Below are 18,674 nucleotides of genomic sequence, written 5' to 3'. Positions count from 1 at the left end.
CCTTTTACTTGGTGAAGACTACCAGTTGAAGCCAAGAGAAGAAAGTCAGTGTAGTCCTTGTACCTGTCCCACTGTTCAGATCCGTAGGTGCACCTGAATGTATTAAAAATTCTTTTTTGAGTATGAACAGCTTATGAAAAATGGATATAGTGGAGATGGTGTGTATGGTTGGGGGGAGGGTGGAGCTAAGCAAAAGTGTTCGTTTAAAACGCGTACTTTAATTGAATCTAAGCAAGCTAAAGAGGAAAATTATGTATCCAAACAAACTTTGTATCCTATAAAGATGCGGGTACGTAAAGCATGCCAGCCCATTGCTTATTAGATTATTTCAGGCCTTCACAAGCTGTTTGCTTACTCCAATAGCAACTTGTTGATAATAGGAAGCCTTTTGTGAGAAATGGCCTGAAAAACAATGGAAAGCGTCAGATTTAGTAAAGTGTCTGAGGAAAGTCTTAAAATGACACCCACGCTACGAAGGGAAGACCAAATTTGCTTTTTCTGAAGGGAATTTGTGTTTGTCAGGAAGGGCTCCTGGCGGCTTTGTTTCCAGGCCTTGATGTGTGACCAGGAGCCTCCAGGCCTCCCATCACCCCTGGCCTTGTTCTGCCACCGTGCTGCCCACCCATACCGGCACTGCAGGGGGAAGGGTTTCAGAGGAGCCGGAATCAAAAGCGGAGGGAGGAAAAAAAGTGCTTTTCAGGGTCTGATGTGTGGGAATCAAATGAGAGGCCTAGCTCAAATCCGGTCGCCAGGCAACCATAGTGATATGCCGAGGGAATATCATTAAAGTTGGAAACTAAGCAGTCGCTCTGAATTAGCAAACCTGACCGCCGTGCGGACGATGCGCCAGAGCCACCTCAGCTCCTGAGCTCCATTTCTGCACGTAGAGAGGGGAAAAAAGCAGCTGATTTGTGAAGTTTTTCATAGAAAAGACAATGGCTGTCCAGACATGGAGTTGGTAGTGAAATATGGTAACTGCCAGGCCTGCAGCTGGCCCTCTGACACAAGATTAATAAGTTGCCGTTTCCTAGCCGACCACAACCTAGTGGGAACTATCCAGCATTTTTCCATGAATTGTGGGTAACAGCCTTCCCGCAAGCTGGCCTACTTTACTGCTCTGTTTTTTGCAGCTCGTCTAAAGTGCAGTAAACATCTGTGGCTGCAACGAGGTCACTGGAGATGGTGCCCGGCGGCCGCCACCTGGCCCGGCCCAGTCCCGCACACACAACCAGGGGCTCACTTCAAAGCACGGCACCTTCCATCGGGTAGGAGGCCCCAGTCCTAGGCTAAACGCTTCAGAAAGTTTTGCTGAGGCTTTGGCAGGGAGGGGGTGGCGGAGGACCGGGTTCGGAAATGACAATGTGACAAGAGAGCGGGAGCAAACCTATTGAATTAGATTTACGCTGTGCTGAATATTATCATCGAAACGAACAAGCGAAGCTTATCTGCTCTTTCCTTCTTGAAAGGTTGAATGAAATTGAATTGCCAACCTCTGTATTTTACCACCGTTTGGCTGCAATGGCTCAGAGGCATACATGATCGCTTAAAAGGAAGCCAGGTTGAGTTAAACTGCAGAGCGTATGTATACGTTTCTGACAGCAACATCTCAAACACAGTGTGACATGGCATAACATTTAGAGGTAATTTGATTACAGGCACTGTGTAATGCAAATCAGACTTTCCCAAACATGTTAATTTTTTATCACAATAGCTCACCAACGTAGTCAAGTTTGCTTTATTATAAGGTATTTTCGAGCTACATTTTTTATTATTTTAAAGCATTGTAATATAATTCTGTGCATCTGCACACAGATTATAAAGAGCTGAAACATCACAGAATTTACTGGCTTCTGCCTTTCCAAGTTTATTTTTAAATGGTGATATAATGAAAACCTTTTTTTAGTAGATGTAGAAGAGAATTGTTTGAATGTTTCTTTAGGTACAGAAATTCAGAAAGAAGTTGCAATTCACATTACAGACGAATCTGTGCAGAAAGAAAAACATGTGCATTTGTAAATGTTTTTTTATGTTTCTCTATGGGTGATTTATCCATTCAGAGACACATGCAGCTGACTTGCAATTGATTTTTGATATTCTGTTGGTATGTAGGTAGGGCCTGTCACAATACCTCTGCATTCTCTGAATGTAAAAGTGTAAGACTTGTGCTTTCTGTTTCTGGATTTTCTTGTGTCAGTCTCTACAACATTAGTGAAAGAAGCTCTTTCTTGTCTCAGTTTCCCCAGTTTTACACTATACGTTCAGATTCATGAACGAAAAAGACCACAAAGAAGCTAAGTTTGATAATACCTGTCTAGGGAGAACACTCTTCTGCGCTTCTGTGGAGCAGTATTATTCTGATGACTCAGAGCTAATGAAACTAAGTGGTGGGAGAGTCCTGCTGGTAGAGTTTATCTACCAAGCTGGGGCACAGCATAACCCCTTGTATTTCCAGTGGATGTCGGACACCAACTCAGCATTGGTGGGTTGTTGCCATCAGTGTGCTATGTAATTGGCACTGGAAATTTGAGGCATCATTGAAGTGCCTTACTTGGTGAGATAGAAGAAGCTGATGAGAAGTGGAGAGATGGTCTGGTGTGGTTAGCTGAAGTTTGATCAATCCAATGAGCGACGAATGCAAACCCAGGTTTGAAGTGAAATAGAGCTGAGCACCAACAGAGAGAAACCCAGATGATGAGAACCTCAGGTGAGAACGGTGTGAGTATGTAGTCATCTGCCTTTCTTGGCTAAAAAGGCAAGGTCTGGAGAAAGAAGCGGTAAATTATCTTGAATCTGTAGCATAGCTGGAAAAAATGTTCAAGCAGCAACCAGCCATGGTTATTACTTCCCAGTATACATGCCAGGGGCTCCTTTTTTAGCATGTGTAAACGTGTAAATAAAGGAAATATCCCCCAGTCAGTATAAAAGAGAAACCCCAAACATAAACACAAGTGAAAGTTTATGTGTGGTAAACATTGCCTGCACATCGGCTGATCTATCCTGACCTTAAATGCATGCTTTTAACTCATGAAGAATGCGAAGTAATTCATGTTGGCTTAGCCTTATGGTTTGAGTAAAAGAGAGGAATTAACTAATTCCAGTTACCTGAGCTGCTAACTCAGAGCACATGCACAGACAGTTGCCATGAATCAGATGTCACGCAATAATCTCTTTGCATGTGAACATCCCAAGTTTATATGAACTGATCCCACTCAGTCATAATGAGAGAGTATAAGTTGCCTTCGGCTCTGCAGCCACAGAAACGTTCCTGCTGGTGGCTGCTTCCATGCCTTTTTGGGTCAGTATAGCTTTTGCTTTTTCTCTGGTTCTTCATTTAATCTCTAGCACTTTCAAAACACTCACATTTCTGTTGTGCGATTTGCCTGGAGTGAGGAGAGAAGCTTAACAACATGGGTCCCTTGTATTTATAAGAGCATTCCTCTCACAATCTCTGCCTGTCACAGACATGAGGATTAAGCATGACTCTGTTTCCATTATGCATTTTTCTCATATATCTCAGTGATTCTGGACCCTGCAGATACTTTGAAACCAGGTTTTCCAAGAATCTGAATATTGTGACTTTATGGTTACAGAAGTTCTCCCGTTCTGACAATTAAGACTTGGCCTCTGTTTTGTTTTCTGAATTGTTTGGAACTACCAGGTTTTAGGCAATTTGATGGTGAAATCAAGTAAGGAGATACTAATTTACAATTATAGCAATAGTACTTAGTCTCTACTGTGCTGTGCATCTACTACTTTTGATCAAATTTGTTATCTAAGAGAAAATACTTTTCTGATCCAATTTAGCATTGCTGTATGGGTTCTTTTCCCTAAAGCCTCTCTGTTCAGTTCTGTGGCATATCTTCATCCTTACTGCTCCTTGACACAGTTGGTTATTAGTACAGCAAAAGCACTGCAAAGTGTTTTCCACTGGCCTCTGCAGCTTTTCTGGTTCTACTGGTTCCTGCAGTCAGCTGGACTCTCTGTGTGAGGAAGGTCTCACCTGACTTACTGTGGTCCTCTTGAACAGCTCACCTCAAACTGGGCTAAGAAGAAAACAACAGCCTCTATTCCCTCTCAGCACCAGCCCTTCAGGTGTGAGGGCAGGGCTGGCTGTGCAGACGAGGAAGCAGCTTGCCCCAGTTATGAGATTTCCAATTACTGCAGCGTTAACTTGGACTGATTTTGTAGCTGCATGGCAGTCACTTGCTGCTCAGCTTTAAAAATCCACAATCGGCTTGCATCTCTGCCTGCCTACACTGCAAAGGGAGAGGAAATGGTGAGATGCAGAGAGCCCAGTGGTTCTTGATGTTAATGAGAAGCTAGTGTGATCTTCTGTGAGTGTTCTTCAATAAGTGATGAATGAGACATGTAAGCACAAGAGCATGTCTTCTTGTTACCCATATATACCTTTCTTGATATCAGATGTCTGTATTACTTCTCCTTCCATTGTAACCCAGGACTGTGATTGTGAACTGAATGTTCTTTATTTTTTAATAGTGTTATAGAAGTGAGTATCTGGAAAAGTAAAGTAGCCTGGTGAAGAAACATCGTTCTACTATAATCCTGAACTGATGGTGTTCATCTGGGTGATTTGAATTTACATTCTTTCTGTCTCTTAAAGAATCATGCTGCTACTTTAGATGCTGTGCTTACACTGCAGGAGGGGCAGAATGTGCCAGTTTATGGACTGTATGAAATAGCATGCACACCTGGTCAGATACTTTCTGATAGGCAGTAAGTACCCTTTGGCTTTTGTTAAGTCGAAGAGTTTCCTGTGTTCAGCATAGGAAATCAGGTGCAAAGTATTGATATCTCCTGGCTGTAATAACACTGCCACAGTTTTCTATGGCACTAAAGCCTACAGTTATCTAGTCTGGAACTGGGAAGTTCAACAGGTGTGTTTTGTTCAGATTTTCAAGCACACTATGTAAAAACTTAATAGATTAGGGAGAAAAAGGAAAAAAAAGGGTAAAGCTGTTACCAGCAACCCAAGTCCTCTCTTTGTTAGAAGTGTGTTCGTTCTGTTAAAGCTAACTTCTGAGACAAAGAGAGTAGATATTAGGCAGAAGAACGATGTTGAACTGACTGCTTAATTTTTACCTATGTAGCATGTGTTTGTTTTTTAATTAAAACAAAATGAAGCTCTAGATCAAGTATATATTAAGAATGTATGGCACTAGAGAAGAACTGTACTGAGCTTTATGGGCAGTTTACTGGACACCTAGTTATGAGGAGTTACTCCATGATCAGCTAGACATTTTCCTCCTGCAAGTGTTACAGCAAATGTCTAATTCCCTGTGCTCTTGCTTTCCTTGGCCACCCCTGCAGTATGCCTTGGGCCAGCCAGTTTGCTCTGTAAGTAGATGTGATTTAACCCTTATGGTTCTCTTTCTTCTTGGCTGTCAGCTGGTGGCAAAGTGCCAAATGCTAACAACCATAATGACTGAGCAGCTGGGTCTCCATGTATAGCGTCTTAAAAATTACTCAAATTTTGGCTCCTTCATTGCAATATGTTGATCTCTTCCTACTTGACTGAGGTGCTGGCAAAAGTGAGATGAGTATTCTCAGGGGATAGCCAGCACTGAAGTTTTATACTTTTCAGGGGAAAATATCACATATTAGTGCTGCTAAGCAAGGTAACTGCTGAAGAGACCTTTCTTACTAATTCTTGAATATTTGAGCAATTCTTTAAATATGCGCTATGAAAGTTTGAAAGGATTTCTTCTAATTATTGCTCTCATCTATGGCTTTCCTTTAAGGAATGGTAAATTCCCCAAACTCTTCTCTGTCTTGGATAAACTGGGTTTATCTGAGTATTTAGTATTGGGACTAAATATTGCCTGCTGGATTCCAGTACACCATCATCAAGGGAAAGAAATATATAGCTGCCTTTGAGGTAGTATTTAGGCATCATAGAGTTGGTAAAAAACTGGAAACAGAAATAATAATGTAAAAAGTTGCATTATGCTGATAAAATCACAATAACGTTGGAAATTTGTTGTTGAGTTGGTAGTAAAGGAGTGAGACTACTTTTGTAGAACTAAGGAATGTGATAAGGTAGCCTGCACAACTTTCCATAAGCAAGAAAAGAAATCCTTTATGTTTCATTTTATTTTAGGCAAGCAAGTGGTTTTGCTGTCAGCACCACTTGTAACAGTATAATGAAACTGAATCATTTTAAACAAACCCTCAAATACTCTTCACTTTGTGTTAGGATTATGCAACTAAGAGAAAATAGTAACTTCTTAACAAAAAGGAAGCAATATGTGACATTTTGTCTGTCAGCACTGGTGAGGTGGAATACACAAACTTATTTAAAATTATTATTGCATTTTACTTCACAAAGTGATATAATAGTAAAGAAAAAATAAATGGCTTGTGGAATATAATGAGTCAGAATCATAAACAGCAAGGGGGTATTGTGGAATCAATAAGAAAGAATACGTGCAAGTAAACTGTAATGAATAATACATCTTGATACTGAATCCCTGTAAATTATTCTTGCTACAGTGGTAGTGGACGCTGAGGAATAAAGACCAAGACCACTAAGCATATGACATTACTCATATGTAAATGGGAAAGGATCAGGCCCTGTACAGAGATGTGTAGTCCTTTTCCAGTTCTGAAGGATTAGCATTGCTAAATTTAAGCAGCACAGAGGAATTTTAAAAAACACTCAGTGTTAGCACTTCTGCTGACCTAAATGAGAGAAGAGCTTGGACAGCATTGGACTTGGGAAAATCTTACTACTTTCTGTGTACGTGTTCTCAAATCCTCCACCATGTGCTAAATCAGCCCTTCCAATTTTAAAAATGATTAATGGCTCGCTTAATGGGCCAGACTGTAAATCCTTTGAAACCTCTGATGAGAATCCTGATGATTTCAGAAAGGTATGGGGATCAGTTGCAGAACTGATTTTGTTTTGGAAAAACGTGGATATTTTGTCGGGAAAAAAAAAAAAAAAAAGATCAGGCTAAGGGGAAATAGAACTGCGATTGCTGGGTACCAGTTACACTTTTTACCTTTGGAGCATTCTGTGTGAAATTTCCATGGCCTTGAAATCTAAAGTAACAGATTTTTCTGAGATACAGCTACGGTTCAGGCTCAACATTGTTTCACTCCACATAGTCTTTATAATTTATTTCAGTATTGCTGAATCGAGGGACACGCAGTCTTAGAGATAAATTCTGTCAGGTAGATATTGTTGATGTTAAACTAGAAGCTGACTGCAGGAAAAGCATTCTTCAGGTAGCCTCGGGTCACAGTGGTGTAATTCAGTGCAACACAGCTGGCTATAACTTGATCTCTTTTCCTGCTTCTTTTGAGTTTTATTGTGCTAGGTTGTGATGTGGAAAGGGGGAGGAGAGAGCAGGCGAAAGCCCTTCCTTGAAGTGTTCGGTAACGCGGCGTGCAGCCGTCACCCGCTCTGCCGGGTGAGTCCCAGGCCTGCCCTCGGCCTCATGGGGCTCTTCCAAAATGATACAAGCAAACCTGTTGTTGCACTCTGTTTTGCTGCCTGTGAAATTTGATATTGAGCTGGATAAGATCCAGTTTCACCTAATCCTGCAGGTAAACGGTAATGCTACTTCAGTGAACTCTGCAAAACTCTGTGGATAGAAGCAGGAACTGTCAAAAACCTCTCCCCTCTCTGATCTCTGTGGCTAAAGAAATTCAGTAACGATGCCTTGCAGCAGGTTTGGTACTTCTTGGCTCACTCAGCAAGGAGAGATGCTTAATATTGATCAGATGCATTTGTTCGTATTGGAATTACGTTGCTGTGTGTTTGTGCAGCTTCCCCAGAAGAGAGACATTTTCCTATTTCTGTTGTGTTTGGGTATTTTTCAGTTAGTAATCTCATAGTACTCTTAAGAAAAGGCAGTAATTCCACAGAAAAAGAGATAGACGCATCCTGGAGATGCCGTGCCCTACGTGAGAGCTGGCTCTTCATTAGTGCCACAGCAGAACTCAGCACTGTTAATGAAGCAGAATATGCCCATGATATGAATGTAGTGTGATTGGCCACTCAGTGATGGAATAACTCATAGACACCAACAAGGCTTTCACTGAGCTGTGATCACCTCTTTAGAGGTAGGCAGGGCTGTTGTTTTGGGGTTCAGGACTGGCCCTTCTGGAGGCTTAAGGGTTACATTGTCCCTTAGAGGTGTGCGACAGTGAGAGCACTGCCTCTTCCTGACAGGCCCTGCACTGCACCTCTGTTAGGAAACACAGCTCAGAGGTCTACCAAAAAGCCCACTGTGCCTGGAAATACCATACAATGGCAAATGGAATTAATAGAATCTGACATATTTTTACTGTAGCAGCATCTTTTTCCTTGCTTAAATATATTTTTTCCATCTCTCATCAACAGATTCCTTGATGATCTTTTTAGATACAGACAAGTTGCAAAAAGCCATATGTGTGTGTGTGTGTGTGTGTGTGTGTAGGGGGCAAAGGTGTTTTTTTTTTTTTTCCTTTCTATGTTTAAAAAAAACCAACCAAACATACAACACAAAATGTCAGTCAACAGTCTGAAGCACTGCTGGCAGAGCTAAGAATGTGGTTCTCTGATAAAAGAAGCCGGGTTGTCTTTGACTATCCACTTGAACACACAGACCTAGTTGCAAGCCCAAACTAGAATTCTTGCCCAAATTTTGGGAGTGTTTGGATTCTGCTTTTTGGTTTGATCTTGTATTTACACAAGAATTAGTAACTAAATTTGTACCTACATCTGTCTTTTCACATGAAATGCTTGGGTTGCTTGAAGCTACAGTTTTGATCTTGTACCTAGCTGGAATTGTGAAGTATAGAACTTGTACGTGATAGGCAGTGGTTAGGTTTCTTATTCCAGCAAAATACATGTCCAGCTGTGTGCTCTGTTGCTGGGTCTGAGATGTCCATTTTGAGGAGCAGGCCCATGCAAAGGCACTTTACTCAGTTTTCATCCTGTACTGTCTCAGGTAAAACTCCAAATCCCTTGACATCTATTAATGTTTGGCTGTTGGCTTCAAGATGGCTCAGGTTTTTCCTGTCTGGTATTCCCCTGTTGCCCCAACAGGTGCTTGTGTGGAAAAGGAAGCAAAGGCTCCCTTTCATGTTTTGTATTCTGTGCATTTCAAGGCGTGTTCTCAGCCTGGATTAAGCGAGTTACAAACTGTTGTACAATGAAGAATGTTTGTAGTACCGGGTATGGAGGATCTGTCCCTCACATGTCCTCCTTTCCATCTCCAGCAGCCCCTTGCAACATGAGGCTGGATGCCAAGCAACATACACCAGTCGGATCAGACAGGGAATCCTGTAGCAATAGCAGTAGTAGAGCAATTATGGTAAGCCTTTAACTAGCTACACAGTGAACATTTTAAATTCCTAAATCTGTCTGCCATCATGCAAAATAATCTGTTTATGTTAGAGAAGACATTGCATTCTGCTCACTCATCCCTTCCCAGGCTTGTCTGCACAGGGCTAGGTTTCCATAACCCATAATAAGGGAAAGATGCACTTGCCAAAACCATTGAATTTGACTGCTTTTTTTATTATTATTATTATTTTTGTTTCAGTTTTAGTGTTGTCCCAGATGCACTTCACAGCCAAAGGATCTGTTGTTGCTCCTATAATGAGGAGGTAAAGTGAGAGGAATCGAGCTTGGTTCTTGTCCTGTAGGCACAGGCTCCCCTCTCATTTCCTGGACTGTCTTCCCAGTTAATACATCTGCCCTTGAAGTCATTTTCCTCAGCAGTACTTGGTAGAGTTAAGACACGCAGACACCATAGGCTATCCTCTAAGCCTGTACTGCTGCTGTTTTGCTTATGGGCAACTTTTGTTGATGTCCATTGCTTTCTGACACAGGAGGTTCCCAAGTCAGAAAAGCCTCCACTTGTCTCCCAGCCTGGTTTAAATGAGACTATTTTAGTAGGCTCCCATTCTATTTGATGGATGCCTTTTAGCAGGTAGTTTTAATCATTTCAATAAACTGATTTATAAATTTAGCAATAACATTTCACTAACAAAGGACCTATAGAGTTTCAAGCACAGTACCAGAATTCAGGGTCCCTGCTTAGTGGGGCTTAATGATTGCTCTAACTGCGATTCTAAATGGCTGAAATCCTTGTCTGGTTAAAGTGTTGGACTGAGACCTTAGTTAGATAGCAAGTTTCGGGAGCTTTCAGAAATGAGCTTTTGAGGGGTAGGTGTTTGGATGAAACATTGGCTTCAAGAAAAAAGTAAGTTCTGCTTCCTGATGATTTCCTGTGATAGCAAACGCACTGCTTGCTGTGTCCTCTGTGAAGTGCAGTAATGAACGCACGAGTAACTCTAAGGCAGTGAGTAGCTCCACTGAAGGGTTAAATGTTTGCGCATTGTTAAGTTCTCTCTATGCGATTGCCATTCCGGAGCCCAAACCCGCATTCCTCAGCAGCCAAATTTCCCCTGGAAGTCAGTGGGAAGTTTTCAGGTGCATAGCAATGGACTACAAAGCGGAGGGTTTCTGGAGAAACAGGGGACCCACCATTTTCGAACTGAATACTAGTCACCTTAAAAGTGACCTCCGTGCTCTCTCTCAGCCAGAAGCATAGAAAGAAAGCCTTCATTTGTTTTTATCCTCTGTCACTGAGCGGAACAAGCATTGCATACCCATCAAAGAAAACACTTAGTTTTTTTTCTAACTGAACATGAAACATTTACAGCTTTTTCTGCCTTCCTTTCAGTGGGATGCTTATTTATTTTAATAAATGCAGCTAGGCTATCATAGCATGATGTTGCAAGTGGCATTTTGGGGGAAAAGCACAGTTGCCTTATATTTCCTTCCTTCTTTCCTCCCGTGTGATTTCCAGTTTCGCCTCTTCCCCTAACCTCGATTGGGCAGGGTGCCTGTGAACAGCACAGAGTACAAGGAAAGGAAGCAGCCCAAGTGTAAGTTTCCTTTGCCTTATGCCCCATATTATTCCTTATTTGTTGTGCTAATTCAGCGGTGTAATTCCCAAATACAGCCTCCTTGAATTGTTTTGGTGAGAACTGCTAACTCAGTGTGGACTATTTATAACCAGCTCTGCAGTCTAAAGAGCCAGAATCATTTGGCATAAGGGCTCCATGCCCTGTTTAATGATAAGGCCGATTACTGAAGTCTCACTAATATGAAAAAAATATATCCCTTCTGCGATGTGATTAAAATTTGTTTCTCAAGCCATAGGGCTGCCCGGGCGGTGTGCAAGTTAAACAACCAGGCCACTTGTCCTTTGTCCTTGGGGCCTTTTGGTGATGATGTGGCAGTGCCCTCTAGTGAAAAATCGTGACAAGTATTTTACAGAGCGCGACGCAGGACTTTGTTCCAGTTTCTGACAGTTCTTTCTTTTGGACTCTATTTTGGGACAAAACTGATTTATGTCTAAATATTTCCAAAGCCAGCAGCTAGTGAAGGCATTACACTGAAAAAGCTAATACCTGTTTCCATACTTTTCAGAATCAGTGGGTGTTTTGTCACCTTTCAACTACTGTCTTAGCAAATGAGCCGTGGTTAAACATTTCAAAGAAGCAGAATTTTTATTTTTGCTCTGATGTATTACTTGTGCCAGCAGGGCTTTGCATGGATGAAGCCTTACAAAGTTTACAGTTGAAGGCTCTGCCTGGTTCCCAGGAAATGCGGTACCCGCGCTCTCATTAGACTTCCACAGGAGCAGGATTGGGTTCACTGAATAGTCATACAGTATTAAAAGACAAACAGCCAGCGTGAAGTGTTACCAAAACTTTTAGCTTCCTCTGCTCAGGAAAGAGGAGCATTCAGAAATATTTAGAGAATTGAAAACAACAACAACAATAACAACAACAAAATACCCCCTAAAAAACCCAAAGTTGTATTCTGGTAGTAGTAGATTTTCAGAACACACAGAAGATACACACCTTTGTTGCTCTTGAAGAATATTTTCCCTGTGATCTCCTTCCCACGTGTCTTATTGTTTCCTTATGGTCATAACAGTAACATATCAGGCCATGACCAAACCGGTGCTCAGACACTCAGTAGCTTTTTGATATTTTCCATAGCAATGAAATGGGGGAACTGTTATTTATCTGTTTTGTAGCGCTTGTTTTTTATGCCTGCTGTAGTGTATGGTATGGGTATGGCGCAGTATTCCCACGTGCAGTGTGATGTGACTAGATCTACCATTGCTAACCCTGTAGCCTGTGGTCAGAGCAGTGCTGTTACTGTTAATAGGAGTGAACTAGCACCACTAGAGCCAGATGTGCTTGGCACTGTACGGATATGAAAAAAGGCAGAACCTGTCAAGTCTGTGTCAGAATATTTTGTTTCGTTTAAATAACCAAACTTTCTGCATCATAAACAAACAAAAAGGCATCATGCTAACTGATGCATTAAAGAGGTCAGATTCTGTATTCCTTCTGTGATGGGGAGGGGGGCAAAAGGGGCAGTGATGCTATTGACCTATATAAGTGCTATTCAAAGTGAGCAAAAGTTAGCCTAAGAAAAGCTGAAATGTTCTGCGTGATCCTCTTCACATGGAAAGGTCAGGAGGTGGGGAGAGAAAATCAGGAGAAAAAGATGTGATTAAAATGAGGTTTTATTTTTGTTTCAGGTTAGGGGTGTGGGGGCTGATTGAACATTTTAGACATGAGAGCAGAGTAAGAGACATATCCCTCAGTGCCAGGGTTATCCATGTAACCCGAAGACCCTTTTTATTTAAAAAGCTATTGCTTGTGATCTTTTCCAAAGAGGGAATCAATAAATGTCCACCAAAGTTGCTCTTTTGGTCGAAATGATAAATGAACATCGAAGTGCTATAAATTGGTAGCAACCAGTGTAGCAATCCTGGAATTCAGTAAGAAATCCAGTAAGAGCAAAGCGACGCTGATTTCTCACCAACTCTGCAGTCGTTGCTGACGTTCCCAGAAATAACCAAAATATTTGGTACGGAACTTCTAAAATTGTTTTTCTTTGCTTTGTGTTTCCTGTGAACTAAATCTAAAAAAACCTGAAGTCCTCTGGTTCTCTCAGTGCCTAGCTGATATCTGCAATGGCCACTGCCAGGTTCACCAACCTACTGCCCAGCATCTGCAGTCAGCCCTGGTCCCGCCTGCGCTGCAGGCTGTCTGTCACACAAAAGCAGGCACCTTCCCACGCTCTGCCAGCTCTGCTGCGGCTCAGACTCTGCTCCTGAGCTAGAGTTAGGAATGGACTGTTGCTCTGTGGAACGCAGAGCCTGTGCTACCAGCAAATCCAGCAAAGGCAAGGGAATGCACTTTGTTTTCTTGTGTGCCACTAACCAATGAAATGAGCCCAAACTCTTGTGTTTCCTTGGGTATAATTCCTGTGGGTTGCAATACCTAAGCTGACTTCTGCTGAAAACATACTGATATTTATACTGAGGTTGTAGACCCCAAAGTGACATAAGTTGCTCTTTATTCCTTTACTTTTTTAACATTTTTTAAAAGCAATCTGTATTTCCAGCCAGGCTTTCATTTAAAATAACCCTCTCATTCAAAACCTCACCTGTAATTTTATCCCAGTGGTAACTCTTACCTGCCATACTAGCCCTAGGCCCTTGTAGCACTTGACATCATCTTTTGGACAGGTTACAGAGGCTATTGAGGCAGTTGTTAGAAGCAGATTTACTCCGTAATGTGGAGCCAACCACAGAAGAAAATTAGTGCATTTATCTGTCAGCATTAGGCTAGATTATCAATCCAGTGCACTAGTCACAGGATCTGGTTTTTCTTTCTCTGGGGAAGTGAAATTGATATTCTGGTAGGCAGTAAAGGTGTCAATTATAAACAGGACATTAGCATGAGAAAGTAGGCAAATGACTAGTTTTAGGCAACTGTCCTTTTTCAAGTTTAGGTATAGGTTTGAAAAGTAGATTTTCCTTCCTCATAAATGGTCTTTCTAAAAAGAATGTGAAAACTCTCTCCTTCAAACCTGTTAGCTGTGTCTTACCTTCAGTGAAAATGGTTGATTCTGGAAGGGGAAAAGACCCCCCTAATAAATGAATAACTTGTGCTTGTGAATTTGAAAATTCGGCAAAGATTGCAAGATGTTACCAATATCCAAAGGTTTGAACAGGCGTGCCTGGACGTGTCACTGAGTGAATAACTTACTGTAAATTATTTGCGGTGAAAATCAGCATTCCTGCTCACATTTAGGCCGTGAACATTTAGGCAGTTTGCAGCTTTTCCAGCCAGTCAGGCTGCGGTAGCATTCAGACATCCCCCCGGATCGCTGTCCTGGTTGGTACTGAACAAATTCCCTTCCTTCAGTAGTCCTTCCAGTACGTATTCATGCAAGTGCCAAACATGGTACTGTCTTAATTCTCTGTGTGGCTAACAAAGACTTTTTTCCAAGGAACAACAGGCTGACCTTGATAATTGCTGTGGTTTTGTTTGTTTTTTTGCCATACCTGCGAAGCACTGTGTTACTGAGCCCCGCCAACCCATTGCTATTCCTGTTACCCACCTGCACATAAATATGCCTCATGACAAATGAGGCCTTTGCTCCCTGCAATTACATTCCATTGTATATGGATGAATATGAACTGTATGAGCATGGATTTTACATAAACATGTAACAAATAATGATCTTTTGTCCCTAAAATGGGTTCCCAAGCCCTTTTAGGGTTTTGGACTGTTATATATAGGATTTGCTTTTGTTTTTGTAACCCCTGGCAGAGTGACTGCCTACAAGGGCCACCAACCAGCAGTGCTGCTGAAAAGCCAGGTTACCTTGAATTGAGAGGGGCTGCAAGAGTCAGCTGCTATTGGAGGCTACGACAGACCCTTGTACAGGCAAGCGTGCCCTGCCGCATCCTGTGTGCGGCAGGAACCTCTCCTGTGTGCAGAGGGCTGCAGCAGAAATAGATGTTGTCTCACCCAGGCAGGGTGGTGTTGCAGGCCTCCCTGTGTTCCTGGGATGAGAGGAAGAAGGCAGGATTTGTAAATGAGCCTTTGTCTTTCAAACCAGATTTTAAAAAAACAATCCTCAGCACCTGAAAAAAACGTGAAGACATTTCAGAGTGTGAGTGCTGAGTGCCTAATTTCCATGGAATATCAAAGGCAGCTGAGGCCTTTGCTCCCCATGTCTTTTTTCTTTATTTAATTTCATAGGAAAGCTGAAGTTTGCCCTTAAATTCCTGTCTTTTCAGTTCAGAAGGGCTCTGTCTGGCAGTCAGTGCTACAGTTCTGACTGAAATGTGAACCTTGAGAAAAACCACTTGTTCTCAGCAGTGAATATATTTTGGGAAGTACTTTTCCTCTGCTGGCTTACATACTTAAGGACTTGTTGTGCAGAACATTGCAGTCCCCATCCATGTAAATTTGTTGCACAGCAGTACCTCAGTGTGAGGTCAAAATTTACCTCCCAGAAATGCCTGGGTTGTGTCTGCTTTCTCCTCCAGTGATGCCACAAAAATGTATTTTCAAGTCCCATGTTCCGCTACTCTCCTGAGAGCAGAATGCAGGTGTGCTTTCAGGGGGAATGCTTGCTCTGCACGGCCGTGTGCCCGCTGCATGGGCTGCTGTGTGCTCGCCACCTGCACTCTGCCTTCCCAGCAATTAAATGAGAACTGCTAGTAAATTGCCTCTGGTGCATAGTCAGAACTTCCCACCCCACTGCTGTGTGCAAGCATTGTTTTATGGGTGGATCATCTTTTTCCCTCTGCCCCAGAAGGTGACTTGGGCTATGTATGGAGAAGCGTAGGTCAGTACTGCTCCATCTGGAGCTGTAATTTCTGGTTTGTGGGTCTGTTCAGTGTGCCCTAAAATTGCTACTGCTGTAGTATTAATAGAAAAATGGAACTGACTCCTCATCTGAGGCAGATTCCTTGGCCTGCAACAACTTGCTGGCCCTGAGCATCTTTCTTCAGTGGAGGTTTTCTGTACATCCTTGTTATGCTCCTGTTATGAGGACTCCTCCAGTTCAGATATATGCCCCTGCAGAGATAAAGCTGTTGGTACTGGGAAATAGCTGGAGGCAAACAGTGGGTCTTTACCTGTTTCTGTTGTGAAATTCCCTTTCTCTGTTATCCCATTCCTGAGCTCAGGAGTGATCTGTGTGTGTGGTAGGGCAGAGGCAGAGATTCAGACTTTTACTTTCAGGGTCTCAGGGAATGTCCTGGATGTCAACAGGCTCCAACAGATCATCAAGGACCTCTAGGGTTCATTTCTGTGCAAGGAATAGTATTTGGTGCTACCAGGGTTTTCACAGACCTTCAGTTGGAAGGGGAAGTGCTTCGAAGGAAGGGCTGTCACTGCTGTTAAGATAATCCTAGACAGATGAATCTGATGGAAAGCCATGGCTAATGAAAGACTGCAGCTGGTAAAGAGTAACAAGATCCCCTCCTCTTGCCTAATACAGCTACAGTAAAACATAGGAACGGGAAGCTCTGGATTGGGCACAGTGGGCATTGTCTGTGCAGAGCTGCCTGTGGGGAAATGTTTCCATCTTGTTGCCCAGGCTTTGTTGAATGATTTGCTTTTGTTTTGAATGTGAGAAAGGAAACCCAATGGAAACAGCTTGAGAAAAATCTGTTCACAGATCTTAGATTCTGTCCCTCACCTGGTGAATCTGCCCAGCATCTTTCACTGCCCCAGCAGCAAAATGATGGGTGGAAAGCAAAGAAAGGATTGTGACAGCTTCACCCTCATCAATAATAACCAACCAGCAAATAGAGTTTGTCCAAACTCTTCATATAAAATTACTGCATTGTTATTGTCCTGCATTATGCTCCTCTTAGGTAACAAATATACATATTTCACAGCATCGTTAGATAGGGAGCAAAACCAGAGAGCTTCTGTGCTGTCTTTTCCTCAGTAGATAATTCAAGATGACTGGTGAAATCAAGAGCCTAGGGACTCTTGCTGCAGTACAGAATTGCTATGCAGTGAGTCACTGCCATCCATCGATCTGTGCCCCTCAATCTCATACAATTCTAGAAGCGTTCTTTAATTTGTTTTTCCTTGTTTTTCTTCATCAGGCAGTGAAAAGCAAGCTAGATCTGTACCAGGAATAGATTCAGGGAATTCTCATCCAATTTGGCAAATTCTTTGCACACTCCCTCTTAAATGAAGCTATTTCCATTAGAAAGGACGACTTGTGTGCGTAAGCTTTGCTCAAATGTAGTACCAGCATTCATCATTTCAATCTGTAAATGTGAAAAAGAAAAATTTCATGTATTTCATCTGCTAAAGCACTATCTGGAGTTTCCGGATAGTTGGAAAATTAAGCTGAAAAACTTCAGCCTGTAGCTGCAAAATTGTCTGTTGAATGCAAAGCATAAATTTAAGAGATTGATTATAATGTGATTGCAAAGGGCAGATCTGGTGACCCCGAATTTTAAGGCACGGGTGAATTACTAAGTATAGGAAATAGCATAAAAAGTAGACAGAGTTTTAAGATACTGAATAATCTTTATTGAGGATGTTATGAGCTTCTGTTTTATCTGCTGATGGGCCATTCGTGGTTTCAGTCTTCCCACAGTCCTCTTTTGGACTCTTGCAAACTTGATTGCTAGAGCTAATTGGAAGCTATTTTAGGGAGTTAGCAAAAATGTCTTTCATTGTGAGGGATGGAGCGGGATCAGGCTAGTAAAGATTGAAGTTTCTTCTGCATCCAGCTTTCTAGTTGGAAAAAAGTAATATGGAAGATTGTGTATTTATTAACATGTTTTTCTCCCTCTCGTTCAACTTGAATTTTGTATAACAAAATGGTAGAACAGGTCGTTGGTCTGCAGGTGCAACAGAGAAAGGAGAGAAATGTGTCACAGCAGAAGAGCCCTGAGGAAGGCTATCAGGAGGGAGAATATCACTTGTTCCTCTATCTCTAGTGTAGGGAATACCTTATTCTGAATTGAAATACAGGCAGTCATGTCAATGTTAGAGGCTACAATGTTTTGCTGTATGATATCACACACCACATGTCTGTAGATATATAAATAGGATAAATGTTGACTCAAAATAGTGAATGGATGAATTTCATTAGTTTTTCCCTTGTTTTTGCAAAGTTGGTAGTCCTGGTCTTTGTGATGGATTTTGATTTGTTTAACTAAGAGAGTCTATGAGCATTATATCAGAGGTAAAATGTAGTGAAAGGGCTGATGGCAGTAAAGACAGTGAGAGCAAATTCAAGAGAAAGGAAGGTAACAGCTTCTCCCACTTGCTGTATTTTTTTTCTTTTTCTTTCTTTATTTTATTTTATTTTATTGCTATTTTTCTTTAGTATAGACGACAGGCAATCATTTACATGAATCCTCTCCATTATAGACCAAAATAACAGTGCAGTTTTCATTAACAAAAAGACTACCTTGTTCTTCTTCGTTTGTGTTGTCAAGATACTTTTGCTGAAACATACAGTGATTTCCAACACTTACCCTAGTTGTCACACTGAGAGCGAAATAATGGCTGACATTAGGAAGATTATTTCTCAGCAATAAAATTACCTTTCACAACATATTTCTATCTAAGTGGAAATGATGGAAAATCATAGATTCTGTTTTCAAATTGAGAGAGAGAAAGATGAAAATGAAATCAACGGGATTTCCTTCCAGTCGCACAAGCAGAGAATGTAGGCAAGCCAAAGATGCTGCCAAAAATCCAGTGGGAGGATCTTCCCAGGTCTGTTTTTATTAATTGAGCCAGTTGATTGAGGCAAGTAGAATTGTGTGGAATGTTTTCTGCTCAGT

Source organism: Gallus gallus, chromosome 9 (assembly GCF_016699485.2).
Source record: "Gallus gallus isolate bGalGal1 chromosome 9, bGalGal1.mat.broiler.GRCg7b, whole genome shotgun sequence".
Lineage (NCBI taxonomy): Eukaryota > Metazoa > Chordata > Aves > Galliformes > Phasianidae > Gallus > Gallus gallus.
This window is presented reverse-complemented; position numbering follows the sequence as displayed.